A 23,239-nucleotide genomic window follows, 5' to 3' on the forward strand; every position below is an offset into this window, starting at 1 on the left:
GTCATGTATAGATCATGTGTAGATGTGTCATATGTGACACGCAAACTTTTAGCATTTAGTCTTTTGAGTGGTGACTGGAATTCTTGCAAGAGACAGCTGTATAGACCGTGAATAGTTAAACAGTGAGTTCAAGGACTCATCTTGGTTTGCACGGAACAGGTTTAAAACCCAAAGCTGAAGATCTTTTGTGTTTTTGTCTCTGGGATTGTTGCCTTTTACACCATGAAAGCACTACTGCCTCAGATAAAAGTGAAAACTAACTTACACAGACACACCTGCAGACACTCATGGACACATTTTATTTAGATTTTTTTGTTATATTACTTTCTTGCCCACTTGGAAAACTTTGTTGGGTACAAGCGCATTAGATTGCATCTAGGCATAATTACATATATAAATATATAAATATATATATATCGAGTTACCCTGCTGTTCAAGAACATTGCTGTTCCTGTATATAAATTGTCAGAATTTGGTATATCTGATGCTTGCATTGGGACCAAGCTTTTCCTTTGATGCTCATTCACAATACTCTCCTGACAAATTATATTTTGAATGTAGCTCTAAAATGCATAATGTAGCCCTTCTGTCTACTTTACTGTGATTTGTCACAACTTTATTTCTGGAAATTTGCTCTCTCTTTGGAATAACCGTAGCTTTATTGAAAAATACCACAAATTTGGTAGGTTTCGCAACAGTAATCAACAATAAGCCAAACATACCAAAGGGTCAGTTGGAAGCAGGGATTTTCTGATGCCAGCATCTAGTGGTTATCTTTGGAATTGCACTTCAAAGGTCCCGTATGGTGAAAATCCTTTTTTACTGTGTTTTATGGTTGTAAACCATGAGGAACCTTGAGGAAGTGCACTTGTGTTATATTGCCATTCCTCAAGTCACTCCAAAACTAGTCCCTCCAAACTCTACAAGCAAGTAAGAATTTGACCCAGGTCCTATGTAATGTTCAACTTACCAACAGATGTACACAACATATTCTTTCCTTCCTTTCTCTTCTATCACAGAGAATTATCACCTGACTTTGCAGCTTCTTCTTGTTCTAGAGAACAGTTTAGCATCTTTCACTTCATTGTTTGCTGCAACACAAACAACCAAGACTCCATCTTTAAAGATAAAGTTTCTCTGTGTGTGCTTTGAAATGGCACATATTTGCTAACATGTTTGTCATATTAACCTTTTATGCTAATGCTAAATGTTAACAGCTCGCTCTTTGGTCCCTGAGTAGCTTAAAACAGCTTTAAAAAAAACATACTGTTAATATTGATGTAAGCATTTTTCCAGGTTTAAGCACTATAGGTTTTGTGTACCTTCAAACATCTGTCAAGAATTGAGCCCAAAACAGGGAATGACATTAATACAACCGAACTGACACAATGTCAATGCTTATCTGGGTTTTAACCTGTGTCTTAGCACTGTGCCACACCTTTAGCTTTGTTGTCTTACTCTTTGCCATTGTTGTGGCTTCCCCAAGTCTTAAAACCACAACAACCAGCTTGTTAATCTCATGTATGCAGAGCAGCTGTCTTGTCAAGGTCAGAGAGGTCTGGAGAAAATCTTGCACATAAATCCTATGATAATCAGACCATGGAAACCGGGTGCAAGCGCTCATTTGAGAAGACAGAACCCCTGCTTCGTAGAAATGAGTTTCATATACTGTAGTTTCATTGGTGTAAAGTAAAACAAGGAGCCTGAGCTCTAACCTTGGAGAAAGTCACAGCTGAATTGTAAAGCATCAGTTGACGGAAATTTGAGTATTTTTTTGGTGCTTTTTTGGGGCTTTAGAGCCAAATAATCACTTGAACCACGTCTGATCTCACTGTATGCAGTAATTTGTGAAGTTACATACATGACCTTGGTCTAACTACAGCATGAAGAATACACATGATTGAAGCACCAGTCCTAGGTGTGAGGCTTTATTAGCTGCAGATATTAGAATACTAGAGCAGGAAATAAAACAGATGGACAATGGCAGGTGCCAGTTTGAATTTTGGGAGGGAAAAGGCAATTGGATTTATACCCATCTGCTGAACTAGCAATCTTAATTAAAAGCGTTAACAGAATGTGGATACATTGCATCCGTACACAGCTTGGATACAGGATCGTGGACAGATATCTAATGTCACTTATTGTGCTGAACATCTTGATTATTGTCAAAATTTGGCAAAGTCTTAACTCCGGGCCATTTGCATCTTTGCTGCTTGAGCAGACGTGCATATTTCCAAAAATATTAAACAGTCATTTGATTGTTTGTGATTGTGTAAATAGAGCACAGACACTGCAGACGTCATATGTGAACATGTAAACTGCACAGTTTATATATATATATGAAAAAAATCATGTGCCAACAAGTTTCATCCGTTATCTGGTAAACTGACAAACAGGCTGATCTTTCCTGTGATTTAAGTCTGGATACTTCTCATGTGAAGTAGTGAGATGACACCATCTCCGCTCAATCAGCAACCCAAAGCACACAGCAGCTTCTTCAGGGTACCATGGAAACACACGAGACCTCGTTCATGTCCGGTTTATCAAAGAGGCCCTTTATTTTAGCGAGTGCACTGGGTATTTAGAAATCCCTTCACATACACATACATGCATACACATGCACTGCAGTCGAGTTCTTCCACCCACACATCTCCATGATCAACTTGTCAGAGGGGCTCGATGAAAGAGACAATGTGACAGTATGTGATTTATTGTGTCAGAAAAGAACATAAAAGAGGGTAATTGAGGGGTAAGTGGAGGAAACAAAGTTTGCAGGTGTCAGCGTAACTTTGTCTGCCATCACAGGACTGTGATGAATTTATTCATGGGTGGGTTATGCTGCCAAGTCAAGGACAAACACCATATAATTACCCCATAAATTTAGGAAGTGATTAATTCTAAATTCCAGCTATTTAATTAAAATATGCAAATAGACAGTCATTGCCGTAACATGCGACACACTTAACGGAGTAACAAAGTTTGACAGGAGTTAAGTCACTTCTGAATGTTAGTTGCCTAAAATAGAGGCATTGGACCACACACACACACGAACACACACGAACACACACGAACACACACACACTCTACATCTGTCTCCATTGCACATTTGCGCATCACTGACTTACAGAGCACATTCGGGTCCAACAGTGGTGACTCAAGCAAGCTGACTCCTTCAAAGCAGAAGAAGAGTTGAAGAGCCATTACAGATATAATTGGATTTCATTTATACCATGTGAGAGGAAAAAAGACTTGTCACCACCCTGGAGAATATGGAGCCAAAATACAATCATTGTATTTACTGCACTGCATTAGAGGGGGTGTGTTTGTGTATGGATGTGTGTTTTTCACTCAGTGTGTTTCTCCTTGTGTGAGTATGTTTGTCAGTGCATCTGTGTGGGCGTGTATCGCACATGCTTAAAATCCCAAAACATATACACAGTGTCAAAACGGATCCAGAGAGAGGGAGAGAGAGATGGGTTTCCCTGCTGCTTTTTAAAGCATCACAGAAGGATAAACTACAGACGGTAAATACAGGTCAGGAGGGATCCACAGCTTCAGTTGTGTCTTTCCACTGTTGAAAACTTGCATGTTGTGTGTCATGGCTGCACAGCTAAAATTTAGATCTTGCAAAATGTGGATAAGCTTATTAGTCATGCAATTAAAGGTATAATATGTAACATTTCTGCATATATTCTGCATATAACATAATGTTAGCTAACGCTGCTTGTGGCTAAATGACATTATGCAAATATACATGAGTAAACTCACCATGAATTCATCTTTAATACATTTTCTCATCTGTGACCGTGATGTCTATAAATAACAACACTAATGACACAGTGCCTATATAAAAGGATTCACCCTTGTAGGATGTTTTCCGCTTCCATTGCTTTTGAACATTGAATCATGGTCAATTTGATTTAATTCTTGTTCCAAGTTGCAGTTCTCTGCAGGCTGTATCAGGTTGACCTCCAGGATTCCCCTATACTTTTGCATTTATTTTACCCTATTCTTTACAAGGCTTCCAGCAGAAAAGCATCTCCACATCATGATGCTGCCACCACCATGCTTCACAGTGGGGATGATGTGTGTCTAGTCTGAGGCCAAAAAGCTTAATGTCCGCCTCATTAGATCAAAGAACCTTCTTCCAGATGACTTCAAAGTCTCCCACATGCTGTCTGGTGAACTCTAGTCAAGATTTAATATTATTATTTAATGGTGTCTTTCTCTTTACCACCCTCCCATAAAGCATTGATTAGTGAAGAACAGGCATCAGTTATTGTTGTAGCCGCAGTCGCTCTCATCTCAGCCCCTGAAGCCTGTAACTCCTTCAGAGGAGTCATAGGTGTCTTGGTGGCCTCCCTCGCTAGTCCCTTTTTTGTGGTCACTCAGCTATTGAGGGTGCACATGTGCGATGTTCCTTCTATTTCTGAATGATGAATTTAACTGTACTCCAAGGCATATTCAGTAACTTGCAGATTTTCTTGTATCCATCCCCTGACTTTTGCTTTGTCATAACCTTTGTTTCATTCAAACTAACTCACAAACTAGGCTGCTTAGTGTGAATAAAAGTGGCAGGACAGTGTTCAGCAAACCGCTAAAAAAGCCTAAGGAGAAAGAAACAAACAAAAATTCGGCCATTGACAAGAGCAACCTGTGTAGACAGCTTAAGGAACTGTATCAGATTTGGTAAACTGTAATCATTACCTAATGTGGGTATTGGCCATGTTTCTACTAACTTGCTTGAGTGTTTTGACCACATATTACAGTGCTGGGTTATCCCATGATTGAATTAATCTCATAACTTAAGTTACAGCAGCCATGCAGGCAGTTGTTTAGTCTATTAGTAAGTTAGCAATTAACATAATGTTGGCTAATGTTACTTGTGGCTAAATGACATTATGCAAATATACATGATGGAATAAATGAATGAATCATCTCATTACTTTATGGAAATTGAGGAATATTACAACTGTGCAGGTCAACAAAATGGCTAAATCTTTGCCAAATAAAGAAAAAAACAGGCAAAATGAAGGAACTGAAAACTAAAATGAATTAAAGATTAATAGAGAAGTAAGATTTCAGTTATTTTACGAACAGGGGCATTTCTCGAGTTACAGTTCTTAGATGTTTACCAGGTTATCCTCCAGGATTTCCCCTTCCATGGTGTGCCACCATGAAGCATGTCCACATCATGATGCTGCCACCTCCATGCCTCACAGCGGGGTTGTGGTGTCTGGTGTCTTCCAAACATACCATCTGGTCTGCGGCCAGACAAAAAACTCCTAAAAAATGAAAGAATGAAACCTAAAATGAACTCAAGATCAATAGAAGAGTAAGTTCTCAATTATTTTATGAACAAGGACATTCCGCAAGGGAGAAAAACGTAACACTTTTAATTTTTTTTTTTTTTTTTTTTTAAACAAAGTTGGTAGAGATTAAAAATAGAAACCCTGATCTCAGTGTTATGATGGAGGCAGACCAGGTTTTGTTACTTATCAATCTAGTAGAAAAGCTGCCAACTGAATGCTGGTTTTGGACCCTGTTAAATCTTGCAGCTCTCTCTGTGGAAGGAAAACCCATTCAAGAGTCATTCTTGTTTGACTCTGGTGTATGTCACTGTGTCGCCTTCTTTGAGTCCTCTGACAGCAGGCTTCCATTTCTTTTGATGGGCTGAGCTTCCACAGTTACTCTGGTTGTTCTTTTAGGTGTAAATCACACCTTCAATTTCCCGGGAGATTTCAAACCAAGTGGTAGAGAGAATTGCATTTTAATTTAGGGCTTACAGGGAACCAAGATTAACACTAGTGCTATCTTTATTCTATTGGCATTAGATTGAGCAACTAACATTTATATCATAATAGTAAGTTGAAGAAATCTAAAAGCTTTATTCTGTTGCATTTCTTGAAGCAGATTTTTTTTAAAATTATGTTTTAATCTTTTCAGCATTGCATCGCTTTTAGGGTTCCATAAAAAATTACTTCTATGACAAAGTGAAAATAAAAACTGTCAGAACTGGGGAGGATATTTCACCTATTTTCGATGCAAATCACCCTGAAAAATATGGCACTACTTGTCTGCCATATTTAAAACTCTTTTAAAAAGGGAGAAAAATCTTTGTAAGCAAGTGAAATTCTCTCGTATTTTGTCGAGCATGTTCGCCTTTTTTCAAGAGGGAGAAAAAAAAAGATGTTAGGACTCAATCCTAGATAAATGGTGAGCAGAGATGGGTATATTTTGCAGCGTGGCACCCAGATGGAGCTTGTCTTTTAGGAGCGCGTCAGAAAAGTGGAGCTCCGCATGGGGAGTCGAGGCGAAGGAGGAGGCAGCCGGGGAGCATTTGATTTGCCATCAAGAGCATCCAAATGCCTTCAGACCTCCCCTTCACAGCGCTGACAGGCACACCTACATACACATCTTCGCATCATCACACTCCTGTGCACATGCAGTCAGATGGGTGCAGCTGCTGCACACCTCTCTGTGTCTAACTGGCATATATATTTAACCACCCACACGCGCTTTACCTGACACACACACACAAAATGCAAATCGAGGCACACTGACACACAGCGAGGTTCTCCACTCACAGTTCCACGTGTGAAGGGCTGCCCCCAGATATTCACCAGAGATTTTAGAGTTTAACTCGTGCAGGGACCCAGATTTGAAAGCTTTGATCGTAGCGCAGGAGTCAGTTCACCAAGATGTTGACTATGGGTTATTTAGAAGCTGGAGGCAGCTTTGGACAAACACACACATCAGCACACAGCTTCTCTGACATCTGGAGTCTGGGTATCCCTCTCCTCCCACTGTATCCTCATCTCCATCCTAAATGTGCCAAGCTATTGTTTAGAGAGTTTTTATCTGGCAGAATATGAATCTTGACAATACACAGAAATGATAATAAGGCTCCTCTTTTGATATTTTGAAGCTCTGACCCAGTTTTGATTTGTTCTACGGGGGGGTGTGTGTTACTGCGATACAATGCTTCAGAGCACAAATCCTAACAGTGAATGCGCTGTATAATTACACCACAAACTTTCCCAGAGAAAAAAAAAACTTACGTTTGATGATTGATAGCAGAATTTTCTGTAAGCTGGCCAAACAAGGATGAAATTTGGAAGCTACTCGGGACGGAAACACTGCAGGTATATGTGGAAGCAGCCAGACTGAGGAAGACGCTACATGTGTGTGTTTGAATCGGGAACTGAATCGGAGGCAAACGGTGAGTGACAGACGGAGAGACAAAGGTAGAAGACAATGAACGTAAAATGAAAAATAGATACAGAAAGAGCCAGATGGATGTTTGAATATTCCACTAAGTGCCATCCGTCCCCGTGTACTGTAGCATGACGCGAGGCTGTCGCCTTCACCCGCACCATGAAGAATGAAGCAGATGTGTAGTGGTGTACGAGAAGAACTCAAATGTCAGGCGGTAACGGCAGTCTGTTATATTAATCACAGTCAGGGGCCTCCTTAAGACACCAACATCCTTGGGGAGGAGTGTCATAAAAAAATAACGCGGTAAAGGGAACCGCGCAGCAATGCAGCATGAAAAATGCCCTCCATCTGCAGTGACTCAGCCAGTGAATCCAAGGTAAAGAGGAATATGTTTGCCCTCTCTGCTTCTCCCCCTCGTCTCATCGTTATCTCCCGCTGTCTGTCTCTCCACACACAGTTCACGGACTCAAATCTCTGCACACAGACTCTTCGAAACAAGACAGAAAGGACATTTTAGCATTTCATCAAGGCCTGCTTGCATTCATCAGGTCTTGTGCGCACAGCGTTTCGCTCATTATCCCAAAATAGACATACGAATTCATACGTGCTTGCTCAAACCATCACTACTGTCTTCTCTTTTCTAAATCAAACAGCAGATGCAGGTGTTTTCTTCTTCTTCTCCTCCCCTCCAGTTGGCTAATCTGTTAATTCTACATTCCCTGGGTGAGACAGACGATACGGACGATGGGCTTCAACGTTAAAACCCGCGGCTATTGGATCTACATGGTGAGGCTGTCTATTGTTACGGGGCTTTCTAATGTAAATAGGCTGTGTAAACAACAATCACTACATGTACTGTCCTAGATAGATACTACTGTGCACTGCAACACCATTAAGCACAAAGACATATTTATGCATGACTGGGTACACTCTCATTCATACTTAGCAGCAGACCGTAGTGAAGCAGAGGACGGAACACGCATAAGTAAGCATGAACTCATCGTAATGAGAGTTACAGTAAAGTGTGTCATTTAGTTCGCTTTTGTCACTGCAACATTCCTGAACTGTTTTATTTGTGGGCTTCAGGACAATACGTCCACAATCGAATCCTTTTGCTTTTTTAGTTGAAGCAGAAAAGCTCATTGAAGGTGTGGGACTGAATCCTTCACGAAACCACTCAAAGTTGATGAGCAGCGAATGTGATCATATTATCTCTTCCTCCTGTTTGCCGAGGCAGTTTGGGCATGTTTATTCGCATAATTTATTGCCTTTGCATGACTGCATGCCCTGCCGTGGTAAGTTTGCTGATTTTTGTTTTCCTCTCAGATGCACCTGTAATTCCGGTGGTGACTCCGTGTTTGCTGCGTCGAGCTGCACTGAAAATCCTGACAGAAAAGCAGGGATTTCCAGATGTCCAAAGTTTGACACAGTTATTAGCACAGTGTGATTATTCATATCATTGTGTACAGAATCCAGATGTTTTCCAGTTCTCTGATTTTATGTGGCTATGGATTTGGCAGCTACACATTCAATTCCTCTTTGTAATTTTTGTTTTGTGTTAAAGTACAAGATTGAGGATGAACCCAGTTTGGTTTTAGGCTTTCAGGACTGTACTGATTTTGTTGCTTTGCTTGAATCATTCATTTTGGTAATATCTGTCTCAGAGGTTGCTGATGTAGGTGTATTTCATGTACCATTACAAAACTAATGTCATTTTTCTGGCCACTATATAACTGGAATGGAGAAGAGAGTGTTTGCATGGCACTGTGTCCCAATTTCGTGCAGGGCTCATATTGTGGTTTGTAAATAACTGATATTTAGTTACATTCAGTCCCAACAAATGGACCTTGGGAGGCTAGTATGCATTTAAACTCATTCAAACTGCATTCGGCTTCAGTCAGACACAACATTAAAAACACTGACAGGTAACGTTTGTCATTTTGTGGCAATGCAACGCTCCATTGGGAAACACTGGGTCCTGACATTCATGTAGATGTTACAATGACATATACCACATACCCACTTGAGGTGTTGATCCCGCCTCCAAACTCCCCAGATCCCAATACAATCAAGCAGATTGTGTTGCAACAAGCCCAACCCTTCGACCCCCTCAACGCTCAGCACCCAACAAATCCTCTGCCAAGCTGTTTTGGTGGCACAAAGGGGACCTACACAAAACTAGAGAGGTGGTTTTAATGCTGCAGCTGATTGATGTAACACACCATAAGTCGAATTTTCTTTATTCAGAATCAGAATGTTGTGGTGTAAAGCACAATTTTGATGTACGAGGGTACTTCAACAAGTTTTCGGCCTCACTGAGTAACAAGGTGTATAACTTCTGTTTTGGGCCATAACTGTATACTGTGAAACCTTATGTCACTGCCCACATAAACTAAAATGTTTGTAGCAAAAGAAAAATGTAGAGGAAAGCTTAGAGCTGGCTGTTGTTGCTCCAGGACAATGCATCCATCCACACAGTTCAGGTAGCAGAAACAACAAAATGTGGCTTTGAACTGTTGCCCCATGAACCCTACTCCCCTCGATCTGCACCGTCTGACTTAAATCTCTTTTCCAAATTGAAATCCCACCTTTTTGGTTGCCATTTTGAGAGGCATGATGAAGTCATGCATGCCGTTGAGGAGTATCTGGAGGCTCAAAATGTGACCTTCTTCTGTGAAGGGATAGTGAAGTTTGAGCATAAATGGATCAAGTGCATTGAAGAACCGCCATTCTCTTGTGACATTTTCCAATGAGGCCGAGAATTTTTTGAAGTATCGTGGTATGTGTTCACTGGTATGTCCATTTTATGCCTCTTCACTCTTCAAATTCTGCATGCATTTGGAAAATACAGTTACTACATAAAGTAAACCATTCAGACCGTTTCAGTCAAAGCATATATCCACCTGCAAAAAGCATATGCTTTCACATACACTAATGCTTTAGGAAGCTAATGCATATAATCCCGAACTGGAATGTATCATATTTTCCTTCCACTGACATATTGACACAGTTTCTGGCATAAAAATAAACCCACAGTCATGCACTTCTCACACACATAACACCGCATGCAGGCAATGAGAGAGGGGGAGAGAAGAGCTTCTGCTGCAGCCTCAGTCATCCGTGGTCTGCTCCGATGCAGATGTGCGCTCTACCTTGTTAACCTCGACCAATGGGAGCTGCCCGCGCGCAGCTGTGCAGTCAACACGCTGCTCTGCCTCACCAGACTGCGGCGTTGGCACGAGGAACCCACTGGCACCAAGTCAACACATACTCACATGCTCGGACACATGTACGAACACATACAGTGCGTGCTTGTGTGCGCACATGTGCACACACCTGCACACCAACGCCGCTGCGCACAGAACTGGAGAGCGCTCAGACATGCCTGTGTTTTTAAACAGGTTCCACCCCGGCTCAGAATCAGAGCATCACACTGCACAGTGTGCTGGCACGTTTTACACGCCGTCACCTTGTTCAAGGCCACAAATAAATAGGTGATTTATTGACGGGGGTGGCTTCCCCGACTACATTCAATTACACTCTGCGAGGCGCTTGTATGAATTTATATATATTCCCATAATGTTCACTGTTGCTCTGCATCCTGCACGGCTGCAACTACTACCACCACCACCCGATTTACAGTAACCATAGCAACTACTTGGGACTACCAGGGCTTTGAGGGGAGGGAGGTCAAGGGTTGAGTACTGTTCAGTGGAGAAATCAAATCTGCTCTTTGCCAAGACAGCAGCTCTGAAGATTGATGTCCAGCAGGAGAGGAATCTGCGGAGCGAGTTGCTTTGAGGGTTCGGGCTGCTCTGACCCGGGCTAAAATCTGCTGCCCATGCCCGCTGTGACCGGGCTCCTATCTGACTGATCCAGAGACTTTGCTGTCTGCTGAATCAAGATGTTTTTATCGGGCCGCGTGAATCCTCTGAAACATCAGTGGAGCTGAAATGTTGGATTCATTCTAGGGTACTCTCGGTCAATCAGTTTGCAGTCTGGTGATTTGTCTCTTTTTGCCTTTTTTTTTTTTCCCATTGACATCAGAAGCGAGCCCACAGGTGGTCGCTTACTTTACCGTAGCCATGGCAACTGCCCACGGAAAGCCAAGAGTGTTTGGTAGCGAAGAAGGGAGGAAAAAAAAAAGACCTTTCACTTACCTTTAGAGGGGCAGCTCCTTGGAACAGTGTGGGTGGTTTCGCATTTGCTAAGTATCGCTTCGACTCTTATGGACCTCTGACTCATTACAGTGAACCAGAACAACATAGACACTGCAGTAGGGACCCCCACTTAGCCCAGGTGGGTCACTTTCATTCCCCTCAAGGCCAATCCACAGATGGGCTGAGCCAAGAGGGGGTGGGTTATGAGGGTGGAGGGGACTGGGCACAGCCTTGGCACAGAGCAGCTGAGCCATCTGCCTGTCAGGACCGCTTCATCTCAGACCCCTTGCTCTGGCTGTCCGGTGTTCCCACCACAGATGGACAGCCTTCAGAAAGGTGTTAGTCATGCCCGGGCTGCAGCAGAGTGACACTGGGAGGGCCGCACAGTCTGGATATCATTGAAGCAAAAGCTGGGGGAAGAGCGCGGGAGTAAATCGGTTGTATATTTGAACAGGTTGAAAGGGGTTAAGCCGCAGAGCAGGGATGTGTCAGTTACTGATATTTGCACACAGCATTAAGTAAAGACTGTGCGGACACCAGATATTAAACATTGCAGCCCACAACCCCTCGTTTCTACAACTGGAGCACCCACACAGCGCTGCTTTTGTCCTCCTTTTCTTGCTCTTACACCCCTGCCTTCCTGTGTCATTTTCCTTTTCACTTCCCTCTCTCGTGTATTCCCACACACACTCTCATTTTCTCACTTAGCTTCCCGAGGTTCTCTGCGTCTCTTTGGCTGTCCTTGTAGCTCTCGATCAGCCCACCTGTTTTTCCTCCTCACCTTTCCTCCGTCACATCATTTCTTTTTGACCTTTGTTCCTCTTTTCCTCTCTCTCTCTTCTCCTCTCGTGAGTGGTAGCCCCAACACTAATCCATCGGGATGCAGTGCAGCGTTTCTGCTGGGGTTTTCTGGAAGTGGATTTGTAAGAGAAACACCAGTAAGCCTCTCTCTCCCCCCGTCTTAATGGCAGATTATAGCCTCGCTCCAGCATTAAGTCGACAAACACACAGAGCTGTCGTGGAGCCTCGCAGGCAGGTACAGGAGGAAGGTGGAGTGACACGGGGACGGGGAAAGACTCGACATCCATCAGGAAAAAAGTGGGAGCGAGGAACAAAGGTAAAAAGAGGAGGGGGGTTGATCGTCATAAACTAAACATAAGCTGCTTAATGTACCACCTGCTAATTCAATCTTTCCCAGGAGAAAAAACAAGTGTGGTGAAAAGGACACACAACCCCCCATGTGCATCTTTTCAGCGCTGAACATCGGGATGTTCAGAGAGGCTGACCTTTCTTGAAGACTCTGGATTTCATTGCTGCTCATATTTGCAGTGTGTTTCTGTATCCTGTTCAACATGTGTGCAGTTACTCTCCTGGAACCGAGACAGCGGTTTTAATAAAAAAGTGAAAAGGTTCCTATGATCCTTATCTCAAACAATAAAACCACAGGAGCCCCTGAAACATCAGAGAATGACATCTCTGACACTTAAATGCTATTTTGTTCTACAATTCAAAGTTGAAGCTGTAAGTTTACATCAACTGCCAAACATTCTGATGTGCAATTGTTTTGTGAGATACACAAAACATGTAGGAATTATAAACTCAAACCAATATACAGATGAGAGACAAGGTCGATTCTTCACAAATCAAGATCTTACTGCCAGAGCTTTTAAAATCCACAACCGAGCAGTTAAACTGGTGCAACACTGTTTCAGATATCTTAATCAGAGTGGGACCACAGTGGTAGCTGCACTTTAAAGTGTCAGTCTCAAAGATCTCCTCTTACACTTTCTTTGGTGACACTAATGGTGATTATTAGGCACTTCTCGATGAAAACCAAGTGTCTTTTCCCTTCTTAACATATCCATAAGATGTTTTTATATACATCAATGGTGAAAGAAGCAGTCATTGCCACAGCTGTGAAATCTGACCTTGAAACAGTGAACTGATAATTGTCTTAAAATAATGATTCAGACTTCTGAGGGTTTATAAATACCAAAAAAAGGAACCAATTCTGTCAACTTTGTAGGTGGGACTTTCCCTATCATTATTCTTTTTCATAATTAGTATTTGGCTCCAACTTGTTTGTCTGAATAACTGCACAACAACTGTTGCAAAGCTCCTCCACCAGTCAGAGCTTTATATGACAGCAGCAAAGAGAAAGCCATTGTTGTAAGAAGCTCATATTAAATCTTGACTAGAGTTCACAAGAAGGCCTGTAAAAGACTGCAGTCAACTAGAAGAAGGTTGTTTGGTCTGATGAGACCAAAACTGACCTTTTCAGGCATCAGACTAGACAACAAACACTGCACATCATCCCATCATGGTGGTGGCAGCATCATGATGTGAGGATGCTTCTCTGCTGAAGGCCCTGGAAAGCTTGTAAATGTAGAGAGTAAAATGAATTCAGCAATGTATAGGGAAGCTCTGGAGGACCACCTGATGCAAGAGAACTACGGCATGGGAGAAGATTTGTTTTCCATCAAGACAATGACCTGACGCATACAGCCAAAGCTACACAGAAACCATTTAAAGACAACAAGGTGAATGTTCTGGAGGGCCAGAGTCAAAGCCCATTGCTGTAACTGAAGCCAAACACGGTGAATACTTATGCAGTTAGTACTAGTCTTTTTTGTATATTATACTGACCATGATTCAATGTTGAAAAGCAGTGAAGGTGGAAAACTTCCAAATGGGATGAATAATTTTTTTTATAGGTACTGTTATGCTGTAAATGCAGTGACTTTTACATATTTTTTTCAGTGGGTTATAAGCTCACTTACCACTGTGTTACATAATTTGGCAATGAATGGAGACTTAACAGTAAAATGAAAATCTTTGGAAAGAACCAAGATAACTGTTTCTCTCTCTTTCCACTCTTTGTGCTAAATTAACCATCTGCTTTTTCTATTAAGATGAGCTAGTTGATAAATCAGGTCACAGCATTGTAGCTGCACTGCTAAATACTACAAAAAGCACAGTATTGTAAATGGTCACCTTCCTTTGCTGAAATAATGTTTTTTTCCCCTTGTACCTATTAACTGTAGATAAGCAGTAACAGCATAAAAAATGCTCGGTTCTTGGCTGTTCCAGGGTCAAGAATTAGTCATACAGGTAATTTTGCCTTTGAATTGGTGAATGTCTAATTCCCTCTGTGTTGTGAATAGCTATTTATTTAATTGACTTGACAGCTTTATTATAAGAATTAACAGCTTGCACATTGCATTATAAAACACCGGCCTATTTATTAGATTTATGTCAAGAAGATTTAAAATGGTTTCTTTGGGAGTATGTGGACAGGCCTTCTGACTCATACTGTTGAAAACAGATGGGGGAAAAAATGACCTCCCCCACAGCCTCAACCCCCAAAAAGAAAGGTCTTTAATTAATAATTATTTAATTAAGCCCCTCAGTGGCCAGTGGGTTTTTCTGGACCCTGCTCTGAGAACCAGCTGTCGCCGCGGTGACATCCTGGATGCCTTCATCTGCTGATCCTGCAGATGATCAGCCAGCTGGACGCTGCCGCCTCGTCGCTCCTCTGGATGACACAGTCAGAGAGACGGAGCTAACCTCCGGTGCCAGGTGAGGTGGGCTGACGGCAAACAGGACAGAGGCCTCGTTACTGGGTCAGCGCCATGAACCGGCTGTGCAGCTCACACATCTGACCTACATTGCACTCCACACAGCCTGCATGAACCGCTCTCCAGTACACACAAGTCTCTAGGTAGAGTTTTAAAAAGCACATCCGATAAGCTGCAGCTCCACTGTACTCCAAATAAGTCATGAGGTACGTTGACTTCACTTGCTCATACATTTTTCATCTCGTGATGCAAATTTTAACTACTTGCTTGTTGTTTAAAATAGTAATATTCCCTGTGTTTACCGTTTAATATATTTGCAGCTTTTGTGTTTCTGTCCAATTTTGATCACCTCTATATCACACATTTTATCACAACATATAACACACTGGTTAATTATTCCTACTAAGTGTCGAAACTTCCACAGGTTGTATTTAAGTCGCATTTACTTCAACTGTCAGATAAAAAAGTACAGTTTGCACATGACGTTGCATGTAAAAACCTTTTAAATCACCAGTGTACCCAAGTTTACAGAATTTATTTACATCATGTGTATTCTACCAGTGATTTTACAGATAGAAAGAAGGAAGCATGCTTTAAATTGTCAGATGTGGTTTCCTCTCTTTTAAAGACATCCTCAGCCACCGCTTTTTAAAATAAATGTAATATTCTCGTCTTCATCATGGCCGTGATTCAAACACTGAATTTGGCACCAACAGAGTGTGAGCAGCCTCATTTATTCACAGAGCAAAGATCTCGAGTCGTGTTGTGCTTGAACACAATATTCTGTTTGATCCCACAGCAGCCATGCTTATTTTGGCTGTTATAAGTGACTCTTGAAGGGGGAGGAAGGGGGTTATGTGAGGAAAATGTCAGTTTGTGACTATATCGTAGAAATGCAGATGTTGTAATTACTTGCATAGTTTCTGTGGGATATTTACTTCTTGTTGGGGTACATACTTTTAAATGGGTGTGTTGTGTGTCTGTGTGTTTTAGTTCACAGGTTTCTATATTCATTTTTGACAAACAAAAATTGAATAAATTATTTAAACATGCCTCTGTTTTGTTCAGTGTAGCGACAACATAGAAACTTTACACAGGTGAAGAGCAGATATGAAAGATACAACCTCACAGCAATCAGAACAAGAAAAGCACTCAGAAAGTGCAGTAATCCGCCAAGACTGCTCAGCGTTGCATCATTTCTGACAGATAAGTCCCGATAAGTCCACAGCAGTCGATTTGTTATAAGATCACATTCATGTGATCATCGGCAGGCAGCTGATGTAGTGTTCACTTGTAGTCATAGCTACAGTGATGCCATGCTGCTATCTTGCAGTGATACAGAAATCTTTAACAAATCCGTGAATCCAGACTATAAGCCGCATCACTGCCAACATCTAATCAGGTGGTCCTGTGTCATTTCTGACCTTCCCTGAAAATTTCACCCAAATCCGCTTGTTTTTGAGTAATGTTGTGAACAGACAGACAGGCGTACGGCAATCGTCACATAACTCCACTGCATTCTCCTCGGCGGAGTAATACAGTGAACATTAAAGTTAAGTTGTAAACTGAACATTTTAGCCAGTCAGGGTCAGTCAATCAAATTACTATTAAAAAATAACTCACCAAAACACGACACAACTACAAAGAGACACAAAACAACTACAAAGAGACACAGAATATCCACAAAAAGACATCAAAATGACCAAAAAAACAATGACAAATGACCACAGAAACACAAAACAACTACAAAGAGAAACAAAATGACCACATAGAGACACAAAAAATCTACAAAGAGGTACATAATTTCCACAAGGCAGCCACAAAGAGACACACTTTGTACTTGACACAAATGTAAAACAGCCGCAAAGAAACACAAAATGACTGTGTCTCTCAGTTTTGGGCGTCTTGCTCTCCATTACCAATTACACATTCCTAGATATAGCTACAAAAAATACATTGCCAGTTACATCACATTGCACTTAACTTTGTTACAAATAATGTGCCTTTTAACAAAACCACCACACACAAAATACCACATCCATCTCAGCCCATGACTGTATGTAACGAAGACAAACTGTTTGTGACATCACCCAGAGGTTTCTTAAGCAGCACTTTTGAAGGTCTTTGTTGTGGTTTCCTGTTCTAGAATAACAAATTCTTATGAATGTAATAGTAAATTTGCTACAATATCACAAAGAGGCTTACACCTCTGCATTAATACTACACAATAAATTAATCTGTTTTCTCTGTGGGATGAGAAAAGACAGAAAATGAGTTTCCTTTCTATTGTGCAGACATGAATGCTCATGGGTGTAGGTGGTAGTAGAATTTGGTGAAAAATCCAGGAGAAGAAGGATTAAGAAAACAGTCCTGCATGAGGTTCAACAGCTATGCTATTAATTATGCTTAAATTTAAGTCCTAATATTACTTAAACAGATGAGTTATATAAATCGTCACCTCCTGTGCAGTTGTCATGAATGGGAAATTAACTATAGAAACCAAAACCAGCATTTGTACCAGACTGTAAACATGTTTATTTCTGCTGTAAAGTTGGGCATTTTAACATGGAGATCTATGGAGGTTTACTTGCTTTTGACACAGCCTCAAGTGGCCATTCACGGTACCGCAGTTTTGTCTCACTTCTGCAATGGCTGCATTGTTCAGCCCCAGAGGTTCCTGCTTGATCTTTACACATATCGAAATAGAAAAGTAAACCCAGTGGCCAAAGCTTCACATTTGCCCCATGACTCCAGGAAGCACAGCCAAAGACTCATCATTGCAGAGACACTGTGCAGCTTCTAACACTTTCCAACTGAGCAAAACTCAAGGAAATCCTGAAAATACATACTACAGGTACCAGCTACAGTATCTAAAAAGAAACAGCACTGGGGTTGAATTCTGCTCAAGGCAAGCCACCACTCCTGCTACAAACTAACACGTCCAAGATCAGTTTGTCTACAGAATACAAACTCTGCCATCCTACTTTCAGTAAAGACTTAGTAAAGGACTTTGTCCCTCATTACCATTAGACTGTTTTAAAATAGCCATGTAAAATTCTAAATGAATTCTGATTTATCTGCACACCTTAAACATTCAGTGGTGGAAAAAAGTGTTCAGAATCACTCTTCAAGTGCAATTTCTTTTAGTACAATCACAGCCATAATACTAAATAAATCCTAAAAAAGCTGTTAAAAAATTGATTGGTTCCATAGAATAAAGAAATTTTGAGTATTGGGTCATTTCGGAAGAATTTAGTTTTGTTAGTTTTTCTTGTAAACAATAAACAAAAAAAAATATCATTTGGATTTGTTTGTGTCCGTCTAATGCAGCCACACTTTTTAAACACACAGAAAAGATTTTTCAACACATATTTCATGATTTGAGATTGTGTAAAATTTTCAAGGGTGTCCGAAAACTTTTTTCCACCACTGTAGATCCAGATTGCATAAAGCTAAATAAGTGTGACAGCTCTATTAACCAACTTTGAGTTCCTCTCAAAGACAAAAACATGAGTTGAAACTGACTGGAAGATCAACATAAAAAATACATGATGTGCTTAAGATAGCTCCTCTTTAAGCCTGTGGAAAACATGAATAGTAAAAGCACAGAAACACACTGTACAACCTTCTGGTACAGTAAAGAATGAACCAGGTGGGCGAAATGTTTCCACCTCTGCCATATTCCATTATTTCAGCAGCGGGGTTCATTATTGCTGACTTAAGAGCGCTTTTACAGTCTGCATTAATGATTTGTCACCATACACATGTAGGGGAAGATGTGCTGTACTGCATATGTAAATGCCCTTGTGTTTCTCCCACCAGTTGTGTTTTTTTTTTTTTGTGCGTCTCCACCGGTGACTGACTCCTATTCCGCATGAGTAACTATGCGTTTTGATGTGAGGGTCACTCCTGTCCGACCCGCATGCATCTGCAGAACACGGGAGGATCCGCACATGTGAACACACGTGTACATCACAGCACACCGCACTGACACAAACACATTTACATGCAGACACAAAGCAGACCTTTTCATGGTATGTGGACAGCCTATTAGGGGGACAAAAGCACATGTTTCCCTTTTCATTTGAAAGAGATCAGTGGATTTGCACAAAGGCAACCCAATTTAGACATCTCCAACAAAGCTCGCTTTCTTCCCCCCCCCCACTCCTCTCCTCGCTGCCTCGCTCCCTGTCTCCGTCGCACATACATTCGCACATTTGCATGCTCTTTGAGGAAGTGGCGGTTCTCATCCAAAAAGCCCAAGCTGTGAAAAAAGGGGATTGCGGAGGCTAGCGACTGAAGGGACAGAATTAGTGGGAAACTGAGAGAGAGAGAGAGAGGTGTGCACGGGTGAGAAAGGTCCCCCGAAGAAGCTTAAGTCTGCCCTGTTTTAAAAAGCTTTGATCTCGCTCTGAAGCTGCTCACCCAAGAGTTAACACTGTTGCTTTATTAAGGACCCACTCTCCTCTGCGCTGCTCTCAGCTCTGTCAACACTTTTTTCTTTATTTTTCTTTTTTTGGGGGGGAGCTCAAATTAGCAATTCAAATGAAGGCTATTTGGATATGCTCGCCCAGCTTCCTCCCCTCGGCTTTCCAGGCAGTTTGACAATATTTTTGTTAAGCCCCATTTCCCCCTAACGCAACTGTAGCAACAGGGGAGGGAGAGGAGACGGGGGAGATAGAGGGGATGGAAGGGGGGAGAGAGCAGCCGGTGTTAGTGTGGAAGGTCAAACAGGAGACTTGCCATTTGGTGCGTTCTCTCGGCCCAGCTAATACGAGGGATAATGACAGTTATTGGAATAATATGCTTCCGTTTAGAGCTAAAAGGTTTAAATTCACTGAGGGATTATAAAAGTAGATCACTACATGATGAGCCTTTTTTTTCTTTTTTTAACATCTGCTGGTAAACCTGAAGGACAAGATGTACAGATAAACTGTCAACCTGCTTCGTTTTACATTTCAACGACTTATGATGAATCAGTCATAATGTTTATCAGACTTTAATATAAAAATATAGAAAAACATGGATGTAGTGCTTGATGTAACTCGTTTTTCTGAGGGGATGCTTTGAAGCCTGTGTAGGGCTCAACAACATAATAATTTGCTGAAAATGTAACTAAATTTGCTCTTACCTTGATCAAAAATGTAAAAAAAAAAACTATGATATAAAAACGTGACCAGTAATATAATAAAATGTCCTGACTGATACAGTAATACAACTCTTTTATTTGGGTGTTTTTTTTTCTTCTTGGACCTGAAAATGTAATGTTTTTATCAGATATTGGAATATTCTGTTCATTTTCAGTCCCGAGTTGTATATTTTGTGTTTTAAGAATTAAAAAATATTATACACATTAGATTTAGAAAGAAAGAATTACTGGTAAAGCCAATTTATGCTTTCCATGTCATCGAAAAGAGTCGTATTGCCCCTTATATCAAAGAGGGCAGTTTTTACAGACTATAGCAGCTTCTTACAGATTGCATTGATAACTGTGTCACTGAATATTCCTGAGATGCACCAGGCACAGTTAATGGATCCAGCACAGGATATCTGGAGAACTTAGAACTTTCTACTGTGTTAGGGCTCCGTCAGTGGAAAGCAAATCAAAGCGCCTCCAAAGTCCTGCAGCGATTACTTCCACTACAACTCTGTTCGTGATGAATTATAAAAGTGCAGACGACAGAGAATCTCCTCGAACATTCTCTCCTTGCACAAAACATTTGTTCTAAGGATCACATCTTTTGCTGGCACATGCACAGTCAGCGCACTTGTAGTGAGGACAATCCTCATGGATTTGGGTAGTAAATGAATTTGACATCACGTGTGTCTTTGCAGACACGGAAAGCATGAACTGGCCTTTGGGCTAAGTTGGACAGAAATTCAACAAAATCCTGCTCTTACAGAGTGGATGATGAGCTGGGAGACCACCGTGTGATTAGCGTAGCCTGTCTACCCTCTGTTCTAGTAGATGGGGCTCTGGATTCTCACAGTACATTTCTGTGTTAATTTTCTCTAATCTTTGAAATAAGAAACACAAACAACACCTGTTAAAAAGTCAAATCATTTGCCGTCTTCATTGCCTCCTTGTTTCTGCTCTTCCTCTTCTGTCAAATCCTGTCATATCAGCCAATTAGCATATAAAACCTCACGTCACCTGATGCATTTCCCTGGAGAAGAAACAGTCAGGAATCTGCTGAATTTTATGGAAACGGAGGAAAAAAATCTAATGCCTACATACAAAAACAAACAAACAAAAACCCAAGCTATTTATTTATTAATTACATCAATTTATTATGACATTTTTAACTGGGCTGCAAAAGGATCCAGAATTTTAGGTCAGATAACCACCCAAGCTGCACTAGAGGCCCCAAGCGATTGTTTCTGAAACCTTCCTCTTCACATATTATACCTCATATTTCCAATAAAACACTGTCTTATAAAAACAACCACAGTCCAACAAAATAACTTTTTGTATCATTTCATTTGAAGGGTTGTACGTAAGCAGCCCTAACAGCTCCATGTGCAGTATATGACACCTGACAAAAATAGAAACGTAATACGGCAAAACGGTCTATCTACCTCTGAATGAACATTATAAAACAACCAAGTCCACAATGTACAATAAAGCATAAATACGAGTCACACAACTGCACCACACAGAGTTAATGAGGTTGTCGATGCTGCTTGTGGACTGTTGTCCCACTTTTCCAGAAGATGACAGAGGTTTTAGGGGACAGAGTTGTCAGACACGTCCGTCCAGAGCAACATGTGGCAGATTGTCGTAACATACTGTCTGAAATGATTTATTAAACGACAAACGGTGAAGCTGTGGACATCCATGTGTCTGTCTGCAGCTCTAACTGACACACCAGCATCCAGCATGACAACAGCCCGTTGTCGTCTTTCCCTTATCATTTTTGGCACTGGGCACAGCTGAATAAAGCTGCATTTAAGGTGGACTTTTATAGTCACTGGTTAAAGGAGTGTCTGTGTACTGATCATTGTTTGATCATTGTTCTTTAAAGCCCCACCTGACTCAGGTAGTATTAACTCAGTGGATGAGAATTTGTCTCTAATTGAACAGCTGAAAGACTTTCATGCAACACAGACAAAATGTAACCCTATTTATCTCTTTTTAAAAAAACAAAAATGAACAATAGAAACAAGATTTTTACTTCTTTAAGTCAGAAAAGAAGATCTGTCTGTATTTGGTTTGGTTCGGTTTACATAACAAGTCATAAAGGCTTGTTTCACCCGGTCCTAAAGGGTTATTAGGTTACCTTCAATGTCAAATTGATATCATCTTTTCATATCAGTTGACATATTCTGCAATACTGATGTAATAAGACACTTTATGCATCAAAATCGCGTAGCACTTTGTGACAATTTCCACAAACATTCTGTGTATTCCTCGTTAAGTAAAAATAACATGACAAACAGCCAATCATTTCTTTAGCTGGATCTCTAAACTGAAAATGCCTCCAGCACTAGCTACACACTGCACTGACGTGTTCTCATAGCATGATAAGATCACTGGGCAAGGTACAGTATGAAATGTCACAGCCGCAATTCCTGTAGATTTGTGAGATATCAGCGGTTGGTTTCAGGCCAGATTTGTTTTTATTGACCGTGTGTACCAGATGGAAGCTGATGTGAATGCTTGCTGATGCTAAATTCTCATCACATTAACCCTACAAACCTGAACAATATTACAGTATCGATAAAAAATGTTATTACAACATCAATCAGGGCATTTTATTGCATTATTGATCCGGTGATTGCATTAGTGGGTTTTACTACATCATCAATTAAGATGAGATGAAATTTTTTTTTATCACATATTCAGTAAATTACTACGTTAATAAGTGCTGTAGCCTGGATTTGGACTGTTTATTTTTTCCACAAAATCCAAATTTGGGATAAAAGGAGGAATCCAGAGATGAGCGGGAGTGGAAAAGATGCATTGATCATCTGTAGTGTTGCAGTCAGATGGGATGTTGCTCATCATTTGTCTCAGTAAAGAACAGGGTGAGATGTTGTTGCTTCTTGTTGTTAGAGGAACACACCTCTATTGCTTTGCACTGGTTTCAATCTGACTGAAATCTGACACAAAACTGGGAGAACAGGTGCAGGTTAATAACAATATTTGATGAGAAGCTTTGACTTTGACTGAAGGCAAAAGCTCTTTTGAAAGCTACAGAAATGTGTGTATTGTCTTCTTAATGGCCTAACTTAACTGACACTTTTGGTTTCCTGTAAACTTTCATGTCGACAGTGGACTTT

The 23,239-nt window shown here is 41.0% G+C and overlaps 1 long non-coding RNA gene across 1 annotated transcript in view; it reads right to left on the reverse strand.

Annotated features, from left to right (window-relative positions):
* Positions 1–2,581: 2,581 nt before the first annotated feature.
* Positions 2,582–23,239, reverse strand: part of LOC111587685 (uncharacterized) — a 38,581-nt gene continuing 17,923 nt past the window's right edge. Inside the window, exon 3 of the long non-coding RNA XR_002748097.3 lies at positions 2,582–5,285. This is a non-coding gene — a long non-coding RNA (uncharacterized LOC111587685). The remainder of the gene's footprint in view (positions 5,286–23,239) is intronic.

Source organism: Amphiprion ocellaris, chromosome 10 (genome assembly GCF_022539595.1).
Source record: "Amphiprion ocellaris isolate individual 3 ecotype Okinawa chromosome 10, ASM2253959v1, whole genome shotgun sequence".
In the NCBI taxonomy this organism is placed as follows: Eukaryota; Metazoa; Chordata; class Actinopteri; family Pomacentridae; genus Amphiprion; species Amphiprion ocellaris.